The sequence below is a fragment of the Rhinolophus sinicus genome, chromosome 16 (assembly GCF_057876585.1).
Source record: "Rhinolophus sinicus isolate RSI-liver-muscle chromosome 16, RSI-T2T, whole genome shotgun sequence".
Taxonomy (NCBI): Eukaryota; Metazoa; Chordata; class Mammalia; order Chiroptera; family Rhinolophidae; genus Rhinolophus; species Rhinolophus sinicus.
The window spans coordinates 38,134,633-38,154,640 of record NC_142516.1 but is presented as its reverse complement, the minus strand read 5'-3'; the positions used below and the strand labels follow the sequence as shown (position 1 = coordinate 38,154,640).

At 41.1% G+C, this 20,008-nt stretch overlaps 1 long non-coding RNA gene across 1 annotated transcript in view; it reads right to left on the bottom strand.

Annotated features, from left to right (window-relative positions):
• The window catches only part of LOC148754992 (uncharacterized), a 107,095-nt gene extending 87,521 nt beyond the window's left edge, over positions 1 to 19,574 (bottom strand). Inside the window, exons 1-3 of the long non-coding RNA XR_016019376.1 lie at positions 19,514 to 19,574; positions 13,801 to 13,900; positions 4,453 to 4,506 (exon numbers count right to left, since the gene is read on the bottom strand). This is a non-coding gene — a long non-coding RNA (uncharacterized LOC148754992). The remainder of the gene's footprint in view (positions 1 to 4,452; positions 4,507 to 13,800; positions 13,901 to 19,513) is intronic.
• Between the last annotated feature and the right edge of the window lie 434 nt (positions 19,575 to 20,008).

Genomic DNA, 20,008 nt, shown 5'->3' with positions numbered 1-20,008 from the left:
CACACAAGTATAATGCATGCCTCTGAAAACTCTAATCTCAGAGAGAATGCAGTGAGTTGCAATCAGCAGGGGAACCTCCTTCTCCTGGTCCCTGAGGATATAATGGAGACTTAACCTTCTGGGAGACTGTCGGCAGGGTGAGGAATGAAGACTTTAATTTCAAATGGGCTTGTCTGCACGTTCCTTGAGAAAAACCTTGGCTTGGATGACACCCAATATAATATGGTTTACTTGGTGTAAGTGCATGTATTTTTCTTTTCATTTTAATTTTCTCATTTCCTGAACATAGGGCTTTCTTTTTCAGAATTTTTTCATTCCACTGTCATTGCCATGTTTGGCTTCATTTTGAAGAGTAAAAAATTACTTAAGAGAAAGGCTCAATTAAGTTTTATATATTAGTTTGGCTGTTGCTTATGTTACTTAACTAAAGAGAAGCCAAACAAAACTATGTAACTCTGTGATTCAAGGCACAACACTTTCGAATAAGTGTCAGACAAAATTGTTTCTCTTAACGATCTGAGGGGTGGCCTAAGCAAGCTTTTTTGAGTTTGCAGGGATTTTGAAGTTGGTGCTTTACAGACACTGTGGTCTTGCTGGGATGCCCCACTGGGCTGTACTTGCTGCAATTTCTTATGTGTCCCTTTCTCCACAAACCCACCTCATCCTTTTCAAGAAACTTTCCTCTCTGAGGGGCCCTGGGTAGAAACGGCTGTCTCCTCTCACCCTCTCCTGGGCTCTCCCCACTGAGGGAGGAAATGCTGCTCACATGTGACCAGTTTCTCCAGCGTGCACAGCAGGATCTGAGTCACATCTCAATGGATGTGAGGTTAGGGAATTTTGCTCTGCAAATCTCACTCTCCTCTTGGGGATTTACCGTAAATCTATATTTTTAGGGAAGATGTAAAACCCATATTGGTCTCTGGTCCAAGTAGTTATTTCTAATACATACTTGCCAGATATTAAAAATAACATTTTGATCCCTCTTCAGCTCTTGCATCTCTGTCTCAATTGGCTCAGCAATCAAAGCCTGGACTATAACCAACACCCTCTTCAGCCACTTGAGCTTTGAAGGCTCATTCTAGCTCATCAAATGCCTTGCTTTGACCTAACTCTGTCCAACCTTCACTCATTTGGTCTTGGAAATGCTGAGGTGGATTCTGCTCTTCTCCATCCCAAACTTATTCCTACCAAGGAAGACGCTGAGCGTAGGCAGAGGCCAAACAATGGTGGTGTGTAGGGAAGGCATAGAAAGAGCCAGTGCTGCTCAACCCTCGCCTCCTCCCTCCATTTATCCTTTTGTCAACTTGGAAGACATTTGCCAGGGTAGAAAAGCCATGCATTCCTGGTATAATTTATAGGGCACTGTTAAGTAGCAGATGGTATAAGTGTTTTATTTTTAAGGAGGTTATTACTGGTCACAAAAATTTCAAGTCAGCTATTTTCAGGGAACCCTTATGAAGGAAGCCCCTGTTTGTGGCGGCCACCCTCATGAGCATCTGACAGAGGGCTTACTGTACTTTTGTACCCAACCACATTTAATCCGTTTATAAGACCCCTTTGTATGAGATGCCTTGCAGGAGGAAATTAATGTAGGATATTGCAAACAGCTTTTAAGAATGTCTTTTTCTATAGAAGAACTGTGTAGTTCTGAGAGCAAAGTGGGTTTTTCCCCCCCCACATTGTTATGACTTGACATCTCTGATGTGGAATGTTTCCAGCCTGTTATGATAAGAAAAGCCTGGACTTTTCACTCACATAGAAACTACAGCAGAAGAAAGCTATTATATTATCTGTTCACTTACTCTCCTCCTGTAAATATAAATGCATTTAAGAAATGGGTCCAGGTTTGGGAAAGAGAAGCACTTAAAAATCAAGCAACAAAAAACTGGAAGTCCAAGAGGACAATAATTAGTCAGTCATGTGGACACCAGAAGATAATCATGTGCCTTACAGGGAGGAAGATATTTTCTCACCCAGGAACAAATGTTAAATTTTGAAATTCTGGGAATGAAAACAAAATTTTTAAACTAAAAAACTGACATCACACGTTTTGTTTTGTAAGTCAGGCACTGAGAAGAAAGCAACTGCCATCTTCAATCTCATCATCTTATACAGGACAGTATGACATCAAAAATAGTAAGATATAATTTCATAAAGAGCCATTCTTTAACAAACATATCTCTATGGAAAATGTCACTATGTTGGGCTTTTGGGGTTTTGTTTTTTTCATTTCACAGCAGATCAGTGAGCTTGTCTTTACTGCTTGGCCTCAGTTCAAGCCCTGGTGCTAGGAACCGCTGCTCCAGGCCTTAGAGTACATTGGCTGTGAAGTCAGATGACCTGGGGTCAAGTCTATGCCTTGTCTTGAGTGGGTGTGTGGCCTTGGCAAGTTATTTTCCCAAGTTTCCCTTTCTGCCTGTGCATAATGTGGATAAGAGTGATAGCTACTCTTCATAGGGCTATTGGGAGGATTAAATTAAGAGGAAGCGACGGGTGCATAATGAATGTACAGCACTCGTCAGCTCTTATCCGAGGACTGACACCCCTCTGGACCATTATGCGTACTGGTCCCATATAGAGTTTTCCCATATAGAGTTAAAGCAGAAATGTTAAAATGGCTGACAGTAAAGGAGCATTTTTGGTTTTGTTTCTTTGCTAAAGTCACACAGATTTTTATCATTTACATTTATAAGCAAATCATTTAGTAAAGACCATAAGTTTAAAATAAAAGAAATAATATTTCATGAAATTATAGGTGGCAAGTATAGCTAATGGAATTCTTAGAGGCAAAACTCAATTGCTTTTCAAGAGAGACGAAAGATCCAGGTAACAGACATAGTCTGGTCTCCGCGAGCTGTTCTCTGGTCAGCTAGAGACAGCTCAGTGCCCTCCTCAATCTTTAGGTGCAAGAAGGCTACCCCCACCATTTGTTTCCTTTCTCTTGTTCTGATTTTTGTCATCATTATTCAACGTCTGAGTAATAACTTGGCTTTCTCGATAGTTTTGCCTGGAGCTTCATTGTCCCCCAGTCTCTATCCTCTCTACCTGACAAACTTTGATTCATCCTTCAAGATGTCCTCTTTTAAGAAGATTCCTTCGTCTGTCATTTCCCTATTTCTTTACACTGAATTATAATTTTAAGAAATTAGCTGTCTTTTTCATGAAATTGTGAGCTCTTGGAAAGCAGGGATGGCATTATCATCTTATTGGGACCTGCTTTCTGGTGCCACTGCCAGGACAAAGCAAGCACTAAATAAATACTTGTGGGCAGGATACTGTGTAAATATATTGACTCAATCTGTAGGTAAGCAAGTGGTAGGTAGTGTGTTGTGGCAGAGTAAAGAGGATGAGACATTTCTGGGGGGAAATGAGGTACAGTTGATTCTTGAACACCACAGGTTTGAACTGTGAGGGTCCATTTATATACATTGTTTTTAATTGGCAGTCTAAAAAAAACACAAACAGGGTAGCCTAAAACAGATGATGTAAACGTATGGTACCGGTAAATACAGCGTAGTACTGTAAATGTATTTTCTCTACCTTATGATTCTCTTCATAACATTTTCTTTTCTCTAGCCTACTTAATTATAAGAATGCAGTATATAATACATATAACATACAAAATATGTGTTGACAATGTATGTTATCGCTAAGTAGTTAAGTCTTGGGGGAGCCAAATGCTATACATCAATTTTTGACTCTGCGGGGTGGGGTGGGGTGGGCGGGGGATCAGCACTCCGACTCCAGTGTTGTTCAAGGGTCAATTGTATTTTTCAAGTGATGTGAAACGAGGACGTTTTTAAAGAGAAGAAGCTACTTAACACCAAACAATCCTAACACTAGCAAGTCATGTTTATTGAGAATTTATTATATGCTGACACTGTTCAAAGTGGCTTATGTGTATTATCTTCTTAAAATTTTATAGTAATTCTATAAGGTTATTACCATTCCTATTTGACAGATGTGGAAAGTGAGGCTTGAAAAGTTTGAGTGTAATCTCGTAGATCACACAGGTGCTGAGGCATAGAGCTGGGACTTGAAACCACGTGTGATTCTAAAGCTCATGTGCGTATTCCACCATATTGCCAAGTAACATGCATCACCGTGCATGTACCCTCAGAGCAGTGGGAACACCACCATAGAATTTGAGTCTCTGAGGCATGTGTCCATAAAAGCATTACACTTTAAAGGAATGTGTCCTCAGAAATACATGCAAATATTATAGCTGGAGAGATTCTGAAAGTTTGCTGATGGATGAAATTATGTATTTGGAAACTTCAGAAGACTTTTCTATGGGAGTGAAATTAATTTTGCAAAAGGCAACAACTGAATACAACAAACTAACAGGTACAAATATGGGACATGGAAAAGAAAAAAAATTGTGGAAGATTAAGCCTAAAACAGCCCCAATTAATTTGTATGTGAAGAGCTCACACCCTCTACGAGTCTTACCTTGTGCAGATGGACAGGTGCCCATTGCAGATACTCTAAGTTGCCAGCATTCTCCTGTAAGTAAAACACAGAATATGGGCTCAGTTCCAGATCTTTTCATTTGAGATCTAGTTCATTTTATTGACCCAGAAAGTTAAACTTAGTAAACACACAAAAAGATTAAAATTTTTTTTCTCATTAAAAATGTCTTCATTAAAGGACTATTATTAACTGGCTTTAAAAATTCTGTGTTTATTAATGGAAACACCTTACTTAATTTCACCACTGATTACTATCTTTTACTAATTCCAAAGTCTAGAAGGCACCTATTAACTGGAAATTCAACACAATTTAGAAAATCAACCACAACAAAATCCTGGAAGAACAAAAGTACTTTGCCACAAGTGCTTTTGACCTCTTATCATCCATTTAATGTTCTCTAACTTTCTTGAAGACTGGGTTTGTGTTGACTATTACTTTCATATTATCCACAGTTTCCGGCAGTGGTTGAACTGGATTGAATTCTCATCTTCTTGGAATTGGTCCAAATGTCAGTTTCCTTTGAAGTCAGTTTTAACTTTGCTTCTGGAACAGCAGAGGATTATTTCCCCTATTTTCTTGACCGGAGCTGCTCTTGGCATATTTTAATGTGCAACATTTGCCTATTTGGTTTCTTCCAATAAGCCAAGAGTCTGACTGGCTTGAACAGAGAAAGACAAGTACTATATGATATCACTGATATGTGGGATCTAAAAATGCTCAATTCGTAAAACCACAGAGTAGAATGGTGGTTACCAGGGGCTGGAAGGTTTAAGTGTACAAACTTGCAACTAGCAGATAAATAAAGAAATCCTGGTGATCTAATGCACAGTATAGTGATTATAGGCAGCAATACTGTAGTGTAGACATCAAACTTCTAAGAGAATGGATCTTAATTGTTACCACCACAAAAAAGGAATGATAATTATGTGATGTAATAGAGCTAATACTATCATGGTGATCATATTGCCAAATATAGAAATGGATCAAATCAACATGTCCTCTACCTTAAACCTACACAATGTTATATGTCAGTTACATCCCAATTAAAAAAAAAATTAAAATGAGTCAAAATTCAGTTGACTGGCTTGAAATCTGTATGTGACATGGCAAAATGTGGTTTTAACCTTTAAAAACAAAAAGAATACCCTTTATCTTCTACTGTCCTAATTTCTTTGGGGGAAAAGATTAATTGCAAGGGGATAAAAGTATGCTGCCTGTAATTATGTGGTATGTTTAAGAAAAGGCTAGGTCAAGTGCACAAATATAGCTTCTTTGATAAAATAAGACCTGACTTGGGTGGATAAAAGCCACACTGGGAATCCAGGGAAAGAAATCAACCCAGATGTTACTACATTTTTATCATGAAAGTAACAATAGCATGAAATCACTTTTTTAAAAATTCAGAAACAGCCTGTACTTAGTCTCAGTGAGAAGTAATTATTGGTCCCTGGTTGAACTTTAGCAAGATTTAAGCTGAAAGAATCCAAGTGTTCAGAATGCATTAGCAAAATTCTCCTTAATGATCAGAAAAAAATAGGATCAGAAGAAGGTTAGATGTAGCATCAAATCTTAAAAAAAAAAAAATCTTAAAAAGCTGCTCATTGGCACCTCAACTGGGACATGGTATAACACTGACTTCTTTCAACAGAATTGGGTAAATATTTGACCTCCAGTGTCGTTATGGTTAATGTATATTCTAGACCTCAGAGGACATTGAAATGGAGGCTTTGCTTTCTGGTTGGCTCCCTAACAGCCTTTGCTTGCTTGGGAAAGACTGATAATATACTGTGTCCTTAACTTGGTACAGCTCAACTCTTAGCTGGTCAATAGATAAAACAATAATGATCTCATGCTTTGATGATTTAAGTTCATGTGATTTGTAAATCAGTACACAATAATAACTTCTCGGTTAATTATTAACTCTCAGAAAATAATCTCATCGATGGCCTTCGGGGTTAATACCACTCCTTTATTTCTGAAAAGATCTGATGTAGTTGGTGCACATTCATGAATGTCCCATAAAATAAAAGTTGATTGCAACTATACCGATATTTCTAGAACTCGATATCCCTCTTGCAATTCCCTATAGAATGCTATATATTGCCCTATATTAAATTACTCATTTTGATAACTATGTGAGAAGATGCACAGATGGTATTTCTGAGAAGGGCATCAAAGAATTTAAATGCTCATTGGCAACATATCGCATATTTATGTGTGAGTGGAAAGTCGTCTTTTGGCTACATGAATGCTGCAAAAATAAACACACTTTGGTCTCTGATGCAAAGTTTAAAGTTCTCATGGTGATATCTGTTTCTTCAATTGGCTTACCAGGTACAATAGAGTAGTTGGCATTTATCAGTCAAGTGCATTTATTAAACACCCACTGTGTGTTCAGCAGACATTCAAGGACTTTATAGTTGAATGGGGGAGAAGGAGGAACACAAACGTGTACATGTAAACAAGAAGGGCTGGAGATGTAGAAACATACACACAATCCTGAGCATCTGTGCAACCATAGAGGCAGGAACTGACTGGAAGGATGGGAGTTGGTGTGAGTGGACTGAACGAAGCAGCTGAAATGGGGTGAATCTTGTTTTGTCAGGCTGTGTTGGGGTTTGAATAGAAGTTGCTTCCATTTCTCAAAAAGTGGAGGGGTAATATACATACATGAACAGAATTTTTCATTCCATTTTTGGTGGAGCTGGGAGGAGTCTATAGGATTTGAGGGGAAGGAAGTGTATTTGAAGTGCAGAGAAATGCCCACGGCAGTGGTTCTTTAAGTGTGGTGCGCATTAGCGTCATTGGGCCATTTGTCAGAAACATAAATTCTCAGACCTCACCTCAGAACTGCTGAGTCAGAAGCTCTGGAGCCCAGCACTCTGTTTTCACAAGCTCTTCAGGGCAGTTTGATGCTAAGTCTGAGAACCACTGCTATCTGAGATGATTTGGAGTCTGGAGCAAGGGTAGCATTCCCTTGAAATGGCAAGTCCAGAGGTCAGCTGCTGTCTATAAGAGGCATTCTAGAAGCAGCTGATGAGCAGGGTGCAGTTAGTGACGGCCTCCAAGCTCACCACCAGAAACGTCAGGAGGCTATACTGAGCCCTCTGAAATACTGTATCAGAGCCACCATTCTGTGTTAATGTCTTTAGAGAATTCTCACTTTTGCATTTCCTAACTTTGTATGAGCGTGGTGCATGTTGTAATTCCACAAGGCTTTTAAATGTAATTTCCTTTGCTTAAAAAAAAAGATGAGATGGTGGGCAGTGGGTTAATAGGGGATGGGTGTTGGCTGGTAGTGAGATGGTAAAAATCAGGAAACCATTTTCAAAAGGAATAAAGCATCAGCAAAGTTATTCTTGAAAGACATTGCTGCAAAGCTTGTATACAAGTACTGAAACATAGCAGAATACATTAACAAGAAAATCTAATATTTACATAGCTCTTATTCTGTGCCAGGCATGTTCTAAAGTAATTACACATAATAATTCATGAATCCTCACAGCAACTTCTGAGGTAGGGCCTATTATTGTTTCCATTTGATAAATGAGGCAACTATATCACAGAGAGATTAAGAAACTTTCTCAGGGTCACCCAGCCAAAGCTGGGACTAGAACTTTGGCTTTCAGGCTGTGTTTTTAACTGTTATACTATGTTACGCTGCAAGAACTTAAACACAGGTTGACAACTATTTCTATTTTGAAAGAGTGACTCATTGTTCTAAATTGTTTGGCATTTGAGAATTAGGCGTCAGGGTCTGATGACTTTCTTATTTAATTTTCTGGTTGGCCAGCCGAGTATTTCCTGATTCTACCCAGTTCTCATAGAAGATAGCCGAAGCTGACCACTGAGTAGAGTAAATCAGTTACAAAACAAAGGTCAGGCTCACTGCCCAGAGCAAAGCTTGAAAAGACTCCTGGTTGATCTCCCCTCGGCCTAGGCGAATTTAGCTTGGCCTCAGCAATCTCTATAGGGTTTAGGAGCTCCTAAAAGATCTGGGTTCCCCTCTGAGTGTATGGAGTCTGGGTTCCATGGAGGGGAGGGAGTTAGAGGGAAGAGAAAAGAAGAACTCAGCAGGTTTGTTGATGTGTCTTGTCTTCTGTGGGTCATTCTCAGGGCAAACAGTGGTCACCATTTATTGTTGAGGAGCAGTTGACAGCCTGGGTCAGGGGCCTGACTCCTTCCCTCGCTAAATGTGGGAACTTACAGTCATGCTTCAGTTTTCACACTTACAAAATGCAGATATTAGTGCTAGTTTTTGTGTTGTTGAGAGTATTAGTGATACACTACATATTCTTAAAAGAGTGCCTGGCACAGAGCAAGCACTAAATAAGTGTCAATTCTTCTTGTTTACTGACCTCCTGTTACATGCCTGGCACTGTTCTTTAACCTATTAAGGCCACTAATGACCAGGTGCCACTGTTTCTCACAATAACACTGTGACTGACGTATCTCCAATTTTGCAGATGAGGATACTGAGTCTCAGTGGAGTCATTTGCCCAAGATGACATAACTGAAACTTTAATCAAGGGAGCCTGAGCCCGTGGTTTGGTGGCACTGCCATCCCCTCTTCCATAGGCAGATGCTACTCCTACATGTACCCCCACTAGATTGAAATAATTGGCTATGGGGTCCTGGGGAAACTGCTATTCAGTTATTGCTTTGTTTCCACTTTTAAAAGCTGGATTTGGAACAGTTTTTCTTTTTTTAAGATTTTATTGGGGAAGGGGAACAGGACTTTTATTGGGGAACAGTGTGCACTTCCAGGACTTTTTGCCAAGTCAAGTTGTTGTCCTTTCTGTCTTAGTTGTGGAGGGTACAGCTCAGTTCCAGGTCCAGTTGCCATTGCTAGTTGCAGGGGGCGCAGCCCACCATCCCTTGCGGGAGTCCAACCGGCAACCTTGTGGTTGAGAGGAGGCGCTCCAACCAACTGAGCCATCTGGGACCATCTGGGAGCTCAGCAGCAGCTCAGCTCAAGGTGCCGTGTTCAATTTTAGTTGCAGGGGGCGCTGCCCACCATCCCTTGCGGGAGTTGAGGAATCGAACTGGCAACCTTGTGGTTGAGAGCCCACTGGCCCATGTGGGAATTGAACCTGCAGCCTTCAGAGTTAGGAGCACGGAGCTCCAACCGCCTGAGCCACCGGGCCTGCCCCTGGAGCAGCTTTTAATCACTTCACTCATAAACTTTGACCACTCTGTGGGACTCCTTCCCCCTCCCCCTCCGTAGGTTGTCTTATGGATGCATCAGTATAAGAAATGTATGATGGGGAGAGAGATCCAAGATGGCAGAGTAGATAAACACTGTGCCTGTTTCCTTCCATGAACAAATTAAAATTACAACTAAAATATATAACAGTAAACCTGGAAAACCATCTGAAGTCTGTATGAACAGAAGTTTTACAAGTAAGGATATAAAGAAGAGGCCACGTGGAGACTGGTAGGAGGGGCAGAGATGCGGAAGTGGCTAACCCCAAACCTCAACGTGGCAGTTGGGAACCGAGAGGAGTATTTGGCCATGGAGGTTCCTGCCATAGGAGTGAGGGACCCCAGTCCCACACTGGCCTCCCCAGCCCAGAGTACTGGTGCCAGGAAGAGGAGCCCCCATAATATCTGGCTGTGAAAAACAATGGGGATTCTGACCCGGGTGGGATGGAAGGCGGCGGGAAACCCAGGTGTCCTTTTAAAAGGCCCAAGTACAGACTCTCTCACTCTCAGGCACTCACCTTCAGCTTCCCGGGAGGGAGAGTAACTCCGTGGGGTGTCGGAGACATACAGGGGTCAGACTGAGTTGTGTTGCTTCAGGTTAAGGGCTGGAGGACAGTCGCCATTTCCCTGTGAGGAGGTTCTCCTCCCAGGCAGCCCACAGGTGGATGCCATCTTTCTTATGTTGAGCCCGCCCCCACATGGCCAAATCTGAATCTGATTGGTCTACTGAACTCCCGAAGCTACACCCTGCTGACTCACCCAACTCCCCCAACGCCAGAGACACTTTCTCCAAGAGCAGCCAGCCCCGCCCACCTTGCACTCTTTCTTGGAGAACTGTCAGAGTCCGATAGACCCTAGGCGGGTGGTGACTGGCCTCCATGTGCTCTGAGAGTTTTGCTGAGTAGCTTCAGGCTCAGCACTGGCACCAAGTCAGAATTTACATTAACCTGGTGATGACAGCTGTTCCCACTATGACTCTCTTTGAACTTGCCTCACCCAACTTACATAGCACACGAGGCTGTATCAGGGGCTGAACCTAAGGGAGCCGGCAGGTGGCAGCAGGCCTCAGGGTGTCCTGGTTTCGTGGAGTTACCCCATGCCCAGTACTGGTGGAAGAATTCCTCACTTCATAGCGTGGTCTCTTCCATGTGCCTCCAGGTTTAGCAGAGACAATGAACAACCATGGATCACTTTGTAGCTTTTAATAGGTAGGTCTCGGCTGGTCACAGGCAGTGGGTGACCTGAGCCTGCACCAAAGCCCCTCGAAAGAGGCCGTAGAACCAACATACTTGGAGGTTGGCATCAGACCTCAGCAGAGCACTGCCCAATTAGCTCCACAAATGGCATACACAAAAGGTGGTCTCAACAAGCACCTGAGCTCGCTGGAGCAAATCCGACTCAGTGCCCTAAACCACCTGCACAGTAGCCTGTAAGCTGTGGCCAAACCCCATAGCCAGTAATCCTGAGGGTCAGTCCCACCCACTTACATGCAAATAACAACCAAGGCTCAACAACACAAGGGACACTCCTGGAGCACCTGGTGGAAGTGACTAGCGAGCCTAAAGTCAGTTCTTCAAATGGGAATAAATGATTTCTATTCAAGGAAATGGCATGACACTAATAGGTAACATTTTCAACACACCAATAATATGCCAGCATGCCAGGCACTCCTCCAAGTGTTTTAAAAGCATTGATTCTCTTAATCCTGATAACTCTCTGAGTTCAGTATGCTTATACAGGTAATAAAACTGAGGAACAGCTGGCATGTAAAGGTTGGCAGTTCATACAGAAATGGATTAGGAAAAGATGGATAACTTGGTGAGAAGAGAAACTTTAAAAAGGAAAAGAAGCATTCTTTTAGTCCAGAATAGTGGGAGAAACTGGATGTTTCTATCCTGGTCCCACTACGATTCATTTAAGAGAACAATAATACTATATATGTCATTTAATTATGTTATATACACACGTAGTTCTCATTCTCAGTTACTCTGTTGTCTTCATAAATCCTAAAATAACGAGTCTTTCCAGGAATTGGTAGAAGTAGGTAACTGGATGGGTGGGGCCATATCTGATATTGCAATATAAGTGCAGGGTTTGATGTCGTATAAGACTGGATTAAAATCCCAACTCCAATATTTGTCAGCTATGTGATCTAAGTAAATTGTCTGATATCACCCATCATAGTAAAATAGGTGTCACAGTACCTAGTTCGCAGCGCTTCTGGGAGGTTTAAATGAGATCATATGTATAAAATAGCACAGTACCTAGCACATAGTAAATGCTTAGGAAACAGTGACAAAAGTAGCTATTTCTAGAGTCACCTAACAAGTTAAGTCACCTTCTTTCACAATGCTTACTTTTCCAGGTTTAACTTGGGTGTGACACTCTACAGTCTTGCTCCTGTGTGTGCTGGAGTGGACCCAAGAGATAGAAATATATTTAAAGTAATGAACTTGTTCATTATCTTGACAATATTATGGACCAATCAAACATGATATGCATTAATTTTAAGAATGAAGCTATAAAGGCAGTGCTACTACTCAGATTTTGGGTAGGGCAACTCTTCCGTAAGATGTTTCTACTAGACTTCCCTTTGCCCAATTTTCTTTTTTCACTTTTGTGCACAAAGCCAGAGCTATGTATATGTTTGTTCCCAGTGTTCTCATATGTTGATTTTTTTCATCTACTAAAATGTAGTGAGCTTAAGAAAAGTTCAATTAAAATGAAACATAAATATTTTCTTTCTTACTGTGTCATTAAGAACTCTCCCCCCACTCCCTGAAGTTACTTGGCACCCACCCAAAGGAAACATTTTTACCTCTTGGACCCCAGTGTTTAAAGCATGGAGGAAACAGATCTGCTTAGTCTGTCTCGACAGGATCCTTACACAGGGAGAGGAGCAGAGGTTTCAAAGGATTGGAAAATAAAGTACAAAGTAGAAGAGTAAATGAAGAGAAAACGATGGAAAATGAAAGCTAAAAGAGGGAAAAAAGAAGATGATTTTATAGAACAAGCTTAGAATGGACAATTTTTGGGTTTCTTCATCAAAGGTATAAATTTCACTGTTAGGTGATGACCTCTCTCCAGAAGAGTCTAACATATCATTCATTGTTCCTGGTTATTCCTGGTGGATTCCAACATTATTCAACATAGTTAGAGCTTCAGGTTTATGCTATCAGATGGTAGGACATCTTCACTAGCAGCAGTAGCACTAATATTTATTGAGCATTTACTATGTGCTCTGAAGTTAATAAGGATTACTTTCTTTAATCCTTAAAAAAATTATTTGCTAGATACAATTATAATCCCAATTTGAAAGATGGGAATGCTGAGGTTTAGGGAGTTTACAACTAGTAGACGATGAAGCCTGGATTTAAGTCCCAGCAGCTGGACTCTGGAGCTTGTGTCCTGTGTCATATTTTATAGTACACTCCCTGTTTTTGGATACCTTTTCAAAGTTCTTCCTACTATAACTCCTCTCCCTCCCCCTCCTCTTCTTCTTTATCTTCTGCCTTCCCTTCTTTACATGGATCCCACCCATAGAGTCAGGTTCTATTTTGTAAGTAGTGGATCATTCATTTCTATTTCCCATCCCAGAGCTAAGGGTTTCCTATGAGTCATCTTTCTAATAGTCACTAATCCAGTGAAATCAGTATCAGACTCCACAGAAAATTCAAATCGGGGGAACTGCTCCATCTAGAGTTCCATTTTGCAAATATATTATTTGTTATTTCCATGCGATGCTCTTCCTCCCTTCCTCCCTTCCCCAGAAGCCTCTGCCTTGTCTAAACATTAGGCTTTCTATTCCAGGTCAGGCCCAAAATAAACTGATCTATGGTGGCGTGCACAGCAAGTGGTTTCCTGTAGATATTTGGAGGGCAGCACATTCCTTTTTATCTTCTTTTTGCTAAACAAATCTATCTCTGTTTCAATCTTTCTTCCTAGGGAACTGCTTTTCCCTTCTTCCTACACTCTGAACTCTCTCTTTGTCTCTCTTTCTTTCATCCCGTCATTTAGCATCTTCAATTTCTGTTCTGTTTACTTTAAAACAATATAGTTATAACTGAAGTGAGGGTGGGCTATTGCTTTACATTGTGCTTGTTTTAATCAGACTAGCCTTACGTTCATGTAGAAACATTTCATCCTGAAGAGTGACACAGAGGCAGCTGACATCCAGATAAGAGCTTCCCTGATCTTCCATCTGTTGAGGAGGTGGACACATCTGTTAAGAGGACACAGAGTTTTTTACTTACAAAGTTCAATTTCAAATAAGATAAATCCTTGACCCTTAAAAGCAGTGGTGGCTAAAACCCTTAAACGTGGTTGAGCAAAAAGATGCCCAGAGCAGATTGGCTCCTTGTGCGTATGTGTGATCATAATATTTCTCCAGATATGAGGTATATTATAATTGCTAGATGTGTGATTTTGAGTAGTTAATCTCTAAGTGGCTCAGTTTCCTCACCTATGAAATGAGGATAATAAAAATGACCTCATAGAGTTGTCGTGAGGAATAAATTATAAATATATCTTAGAACTTTCCCTAACATTGGAAGTTTAATATGTGTTACCAATTATTATCATTCATTCAAAATGCTGGACCTTCTCTTACTTATTTTAGTATCAATTTGCCACTCATACATTCTTCCATCCTTCCTTCCTTTGAAAAGAACGTATTTATTCGATATAGGACAGACACTGTGCTAAGCTCTGGAATACAATTACAAACAACAAGAGATAGAGGCCCTGCTTTCATGACTCTTACAGTCTAGTGGAGACACCAGGCAGAAATTGAACAATCATACAAGATTGTGTAAATGTCCTGTGATACATTTTGTGAAGGGTTCATGAGCTGGTTGATGGTACCAAGGAAATTTAAAACATGGGGATTTGGCCTGAACCAGGGAGGAGAGGGTCTTCCTCAACTGTCTCTCAGGAACTGATGTGGCTTAAGAGCTAAAGGTGAGTAGGAGACAACGTGGCAAAGCAGGGAGGGAGGAGTGTTCCAGGCACGGGAATTGGGGTGATGAGAACAGAAAGAGTGAGGCGGGAGGAACATGACGCCACAAAGAGGTAAAAGGGTGGGAGGTACAGCTTAAGCAGAGCTCTCTGGGCCAAATCAACTAATTAAGTCTTTGGAGCAATGGGGAGCCAGATAAAATTTCTTAGTTAGGTTTTACGTGTATGTGTGGTGTATTTGGATTTTAGTAGTATTGTTTGATTTTTCAAAAGATGACTGTGAATTAAAGTGAAGAATGGTTTGGAAGGGGCTAAACGGGATGCAAGAGACCAGTTAGAAGGCTACTGCAGTGATCTCTGAGCGATGACATCAGCATGGGCTACACTGGCAATGGCTAAGGTGCAGTGCTGTGGATGGATGGGAGCAGCATTCACCAAATAAAATTCCTGACATTTGGAGATGGATGAGGTTGCGGATAGGGAAGGGAGAGCTGGGTGCCATGGATGACTTCATTAATTCTAATGAGATTGAACATTTTTCCATTGTGTTCCCTCTAGTGCCCAAAAGGTAGAGGTAGGTACAATATGTGGGGTCTTTTGTAGAGTTGAAATAGTCAGCAGGCCTGAAACATTCGAGAAAGGCTACTTAGGAGTACTTGATTAGCCAAAATAAAAGAGGAAGTTGACCTTCAACCCTTTGTTTTGTTCCAACTGCAGAAATCATTTTTGGTTACTCTCTGACTCAAGTAAACAACATTCCTTGTCACCTTATCCCTTTGAAGGTCAGTTCCACATCTATATTTTCACCGGGACATGATTCTCACTGACAGTAGAAAGTTCAGCACCCAGACCTGCAGCTGTGAAAATACTTGCTCCTCTCCAGAACTATTAGTACTTCTGGGAAACACATCACAGTGCCAACCACTCACTGGTCCCGAAGTGACCCTGTTATTTTGGGAGGTAGTAAAGGAAATGATATTTTTAAAAAACCCAAGTGGCACTCTCTTTGGGCATTGAAAGGTGTAAGTGATAAAACACTCACTATACTTAAAGACCAGGGGAGTAAATGCATGCGGGGTGCTCCTCAGACCCTTCTTCTGTGTCAGCAAAATATATCTGAGCTTGGAGAAATAACCCAGAACCAAAGTGTTCTCTTCGGTTGAGTAATTAGACAACAGAGGCGGTCAGTTTAGAAAAGCTAACTATCTCCTTCTGTCCCTACTTTAAAATTTTTGTTACAAACAAAACACAATCCATAGGCAGATTTAAAGGCATAGGAAAAATACTGCTGGATTTTGCACTGCTGTGAGTGGTGCCCATGTTTTATTCATCTTTGTATACAAGCACATCCATGGTGCTTGTCACATAATAGATACTCAATGAATGTTGATTGGATAAAGGATTCATCTATGTTTTCATGGGGTATTTATATGGTATGGCGAATTAACCATTTTTGCTCCACTTGGTAGAGATGGAGGCTTCCTGTACTCTGTATTTATTTTGAACACTATTTATCTACAAGGATATTCTGAAATGAAATAATAAGGAAATCAGTTTTAGTACGATTTTACATACATAGACAGATGCACTTGCTGACTCGGTGTAGATATGGATGCTTTCACTGGAAGATGCTTTTGCCACCTAAATTGGACTAGAATGAGGTTATAGATGTGAAAGGAAGGGAAAGTAAAAGAAAACTCACAGTTTAATTTCTAGACAGGACTGCTATTTAAAAAATGAATTTCAAGTGCTTCTCGTGTACCTGGCACAGGCGCTGGAGATTGACTAATGATTTGGGATGTGCAATGACCCAGAACACGGTACAGTGGTCCCGTCTTTTGAAGCAGATGGTATGTTCTCCTGATTGCTGCTCTGTACCTTCCTACCACCAGCTCCCTAGTCAGGGCCCCAATTCCTTGTCTGTCCTGTTGGAACCGTCCCTTTACCTCATTCTCACACGACTCTAGCCTTGACTTCTCCTTGATGCTACGTAGGTTACTCCATTACTGGTTCTCAAATTGTGGTCCTCAGACCAGCATCATTGCACTGCCTGGGAACTTATCAGAAATACAAATTCTTGGGCCTCACGTTGGACCTACTCAAGAAGAAACTTTGGTTTTGGGGCCCAGCAATTTTGTTTTAACAAGCAGGTAATGTCAAATATGAGAACCACTGCTGTATGTAAAGGTCAGTTCTGAGCATATCACCTCTTTGTTCAGTACCGCTCATTGCCTTCCTTGTCGACTGACCACCAGGTAAGCATGTATTTATAGGTCCTTCTATCGAAGGCCTTCTACAATTCAAGGCCAGCTTATGACTCCCTATCCGTGTAGGTGTATTCCACACTGTAATCCAAATGGATCACTCACTCTTCCCTCTGCTCTCCTGCCTCCTCTCTGTTAATGTTGCCTCTTCTGCTAGAAATGCCCCCTCACCTTTTTCTCCATGTAGAAACTTTACTTATTCTTGAAATCCCATTTAAAAAGTCATATTTATCTAAGTAATTCATACCTGTCTGTAACTTTAAAATCAAATAGTACTGAAGCGTTCATAAAGAAACACGGCAGGCCCTACCCCGTCTCACAACCCTGATCTTTCCCACCCCCGCCAGTTCCATTCCCCAAGGAAAACCACTTTAGCCGTTTCTATTTTAGTTCTTCTGGTATTTACATCTATTTATATAACTAATACACAAATATCTCTATTTAAAAGTAATTTTAAAATACTACCTATTAGCTTCTTGACATGGTAGATAAAATTTGAATAGACACAATTGTAGGTAAATAAAATTTGGTAAGCACCCCATTCCCCTCCTCACTCTTCTCAATATATCCTCAGTTAAATCTTGATTTTATGCCAAGTTCATCTTGGCATGAAAGGAGATCCCTTTTGGGAAATGTTTTCGGATACTTCTCTTTCCCAGCTCCATTGAGCTTTGCATCTCTCTTTGTGCCTTGCCCACCACCCTCCCTTATTACAGCAATATCTGTATGTGTGTAAGAGCCAGGGAAATCTAACCTGTCCTTTACTTTCTCTGCATCCTCCCAGGGCAAAGCACAGGGTCTGGGATAAGATACAGACTGAGTAAATGCGGCCAGTTTAACCATAAAGTAAAATATTTGCCTGAGCTTTGAGGTTTGGTGGTGAGACAGCAGTACTAGGAATGAGTCTTCCCTTTCCAATGTGGTTTTCTAACATTATTGTGGAGAATATTAAACTGGAGTCAGGAGACTTGAGCCAGACCAGTCTTCTTGGGGACTTGAAAACCTTTGGCAAGGCACTCAATGGCTTTGCTTCCATTTTTCCATCTATAAAGTGGCAACAATAATATCTACGAACATAGTTGTAATGAGGACCAAATGCAACAGAACATGTTATCAAATATAAAGTACTACATTGGTTCCCTATGTTTAAAAGAAAAAAAGGAAACCTGTTTGCTGGTTGCATACAAGGCTACAAAGAACATTAGAAACAACCTTTACATAGAAAACTTTATTTTTAGATTATCTAGGGGGTCTTTCTTCCAAGATCAGTCTAAGACATTTTTTGAGGGAAATTGTACTCTCATTGTCTGGAATTTGAAGCAAGAAAATTCACTTGTTTAGGATCATTTGCCTATTCTTACTTGCTGATGAGAAATCAGCATTACTGGTAACCTTTCAGGCTTTGGAGGGATTTCAAGCTTTATCTTGATTCAATGGTTGGGGGAAAAAAAATCAACCAAAGGTACATTTCAAAGCCCTTGTCCAGCTCTACTCATTAGAAAAGTGAGAGCTACTGTTCTATCAAAACTGATTAAACCTTAAATGTGTAACCAACTCTCAATTACCAAGGTTAATGGGACTACATACATCCATAATTATATCTTACATTTATACAGTGCTTTTAACTTCTTTAAAGCACTTTTCGCTGTGTTGCATATATAAAATAGATGGATTTTTTTTTTAAATCCACAAATAAGATAAAAAAGAAATCTTGGAATCAATAATTTCAACTTTGTACCTTTCCAAAGCTATTATAACTAGTCAAATTGTCTAATAGGACTTTCATTGCCCTACTCTCTTCTTGACCCCTCTCAATTGAAGGCGAGAAATGACTGAAAGATATGGAGGAATCTCCAGAGGAAAGGAAGTCAAGGAGAAAAGGAAGCCAAGGCCCTGGGCCATCCGCAAACTCTATCATCAGCTCCAGGGTAATAAAGAATAATTGATGGTATGTGTGACTACATCCAGGGAGTCCAGAAAGAGGTGAAAAGGCACAGGAAATGATGCGCGAATAGGAATATTTAGAGGGCACTTGTCCTTGCCATTCACTCAACAAGCATAACTGAGCATCTACTGTATGCCAAGTGCTTTCAACAAAGGGGATGGATACAGCAATGAACAAAACTCAGGCAAGACTGCCGCTGTTAAAGAGATGACCTTCTTGAACAGTGAAGACAGACAATAAACAAGAACATAAATACACAAACAATATAATGTCAGTAGCAATAAGCAGCATGAAGTCCCTAAATGCAGGAATGCGATAGTGAAGGCCATGGGGAGGGGATGCTATTTCAGATAGGGCAGCCAGGGAAGGCCTCTCAGGGTATTTGAGCTGTAACCTTCAAGAGGAGCCTGTCCTGTGTAGGTCTGCTAACCAGAAATATAGAATGAATGAACTTGCCAAGTATGTTAGAGGGAGGGAGGGCCAGGCTCGTCCCAGTTGTGGTGATTCATTTTGCGTCCTTCTGTGGATGTTCCTAAAACCTCTCCCTGATTTATTGTGTCTACACTGGGGGTTGCTAATACTGATCACCTTGACAGGGGTGCTCTGAGGAATAATGGGTAAACAATTGTGAGGAGCTATATAAATGCTAAATAATGAGCACAGTCATAACCTTTTATTAAAGTCAGCGCCGTGATGGCAGCTCACACTCGGATGCCTTGGCAAATGTGGAAATCGATGCAGCTGCTCCCTGTGCACCCCAGAACCATCCTTTAAAATAGAAAAAAATAAATGAGCCGATGATCATGATATTCAAAGTGGTTAGTGATCAAATAACTGTCTTGAGAGAAAGCTGGTATGTGAAGTGTAAAATGGGAGTCACAAGATAATGGCACATTACAGCCCCGAGCAGGTAGAGGACTGGTGAATGCAACTGGATGCTTGCTGAGACGCGCAGCCGCCTACATAGTGGTAATTTGAACCTCATCAGGACAGGCGCTGCCACCACCAAAAGCCCTGGCAGACGGAAAGTGGTGTAAGAAAGAGCCGGATCAGCAGCATCTCTGCCAGCAGTCTCGTCTGGCCCTCTTGGTCATGGTAAGCCTACCCCGGAGGAGGACTGAGAAGCCAGCACCAACGGGCCCTACCTTAGAAGGGCACCAAGGAA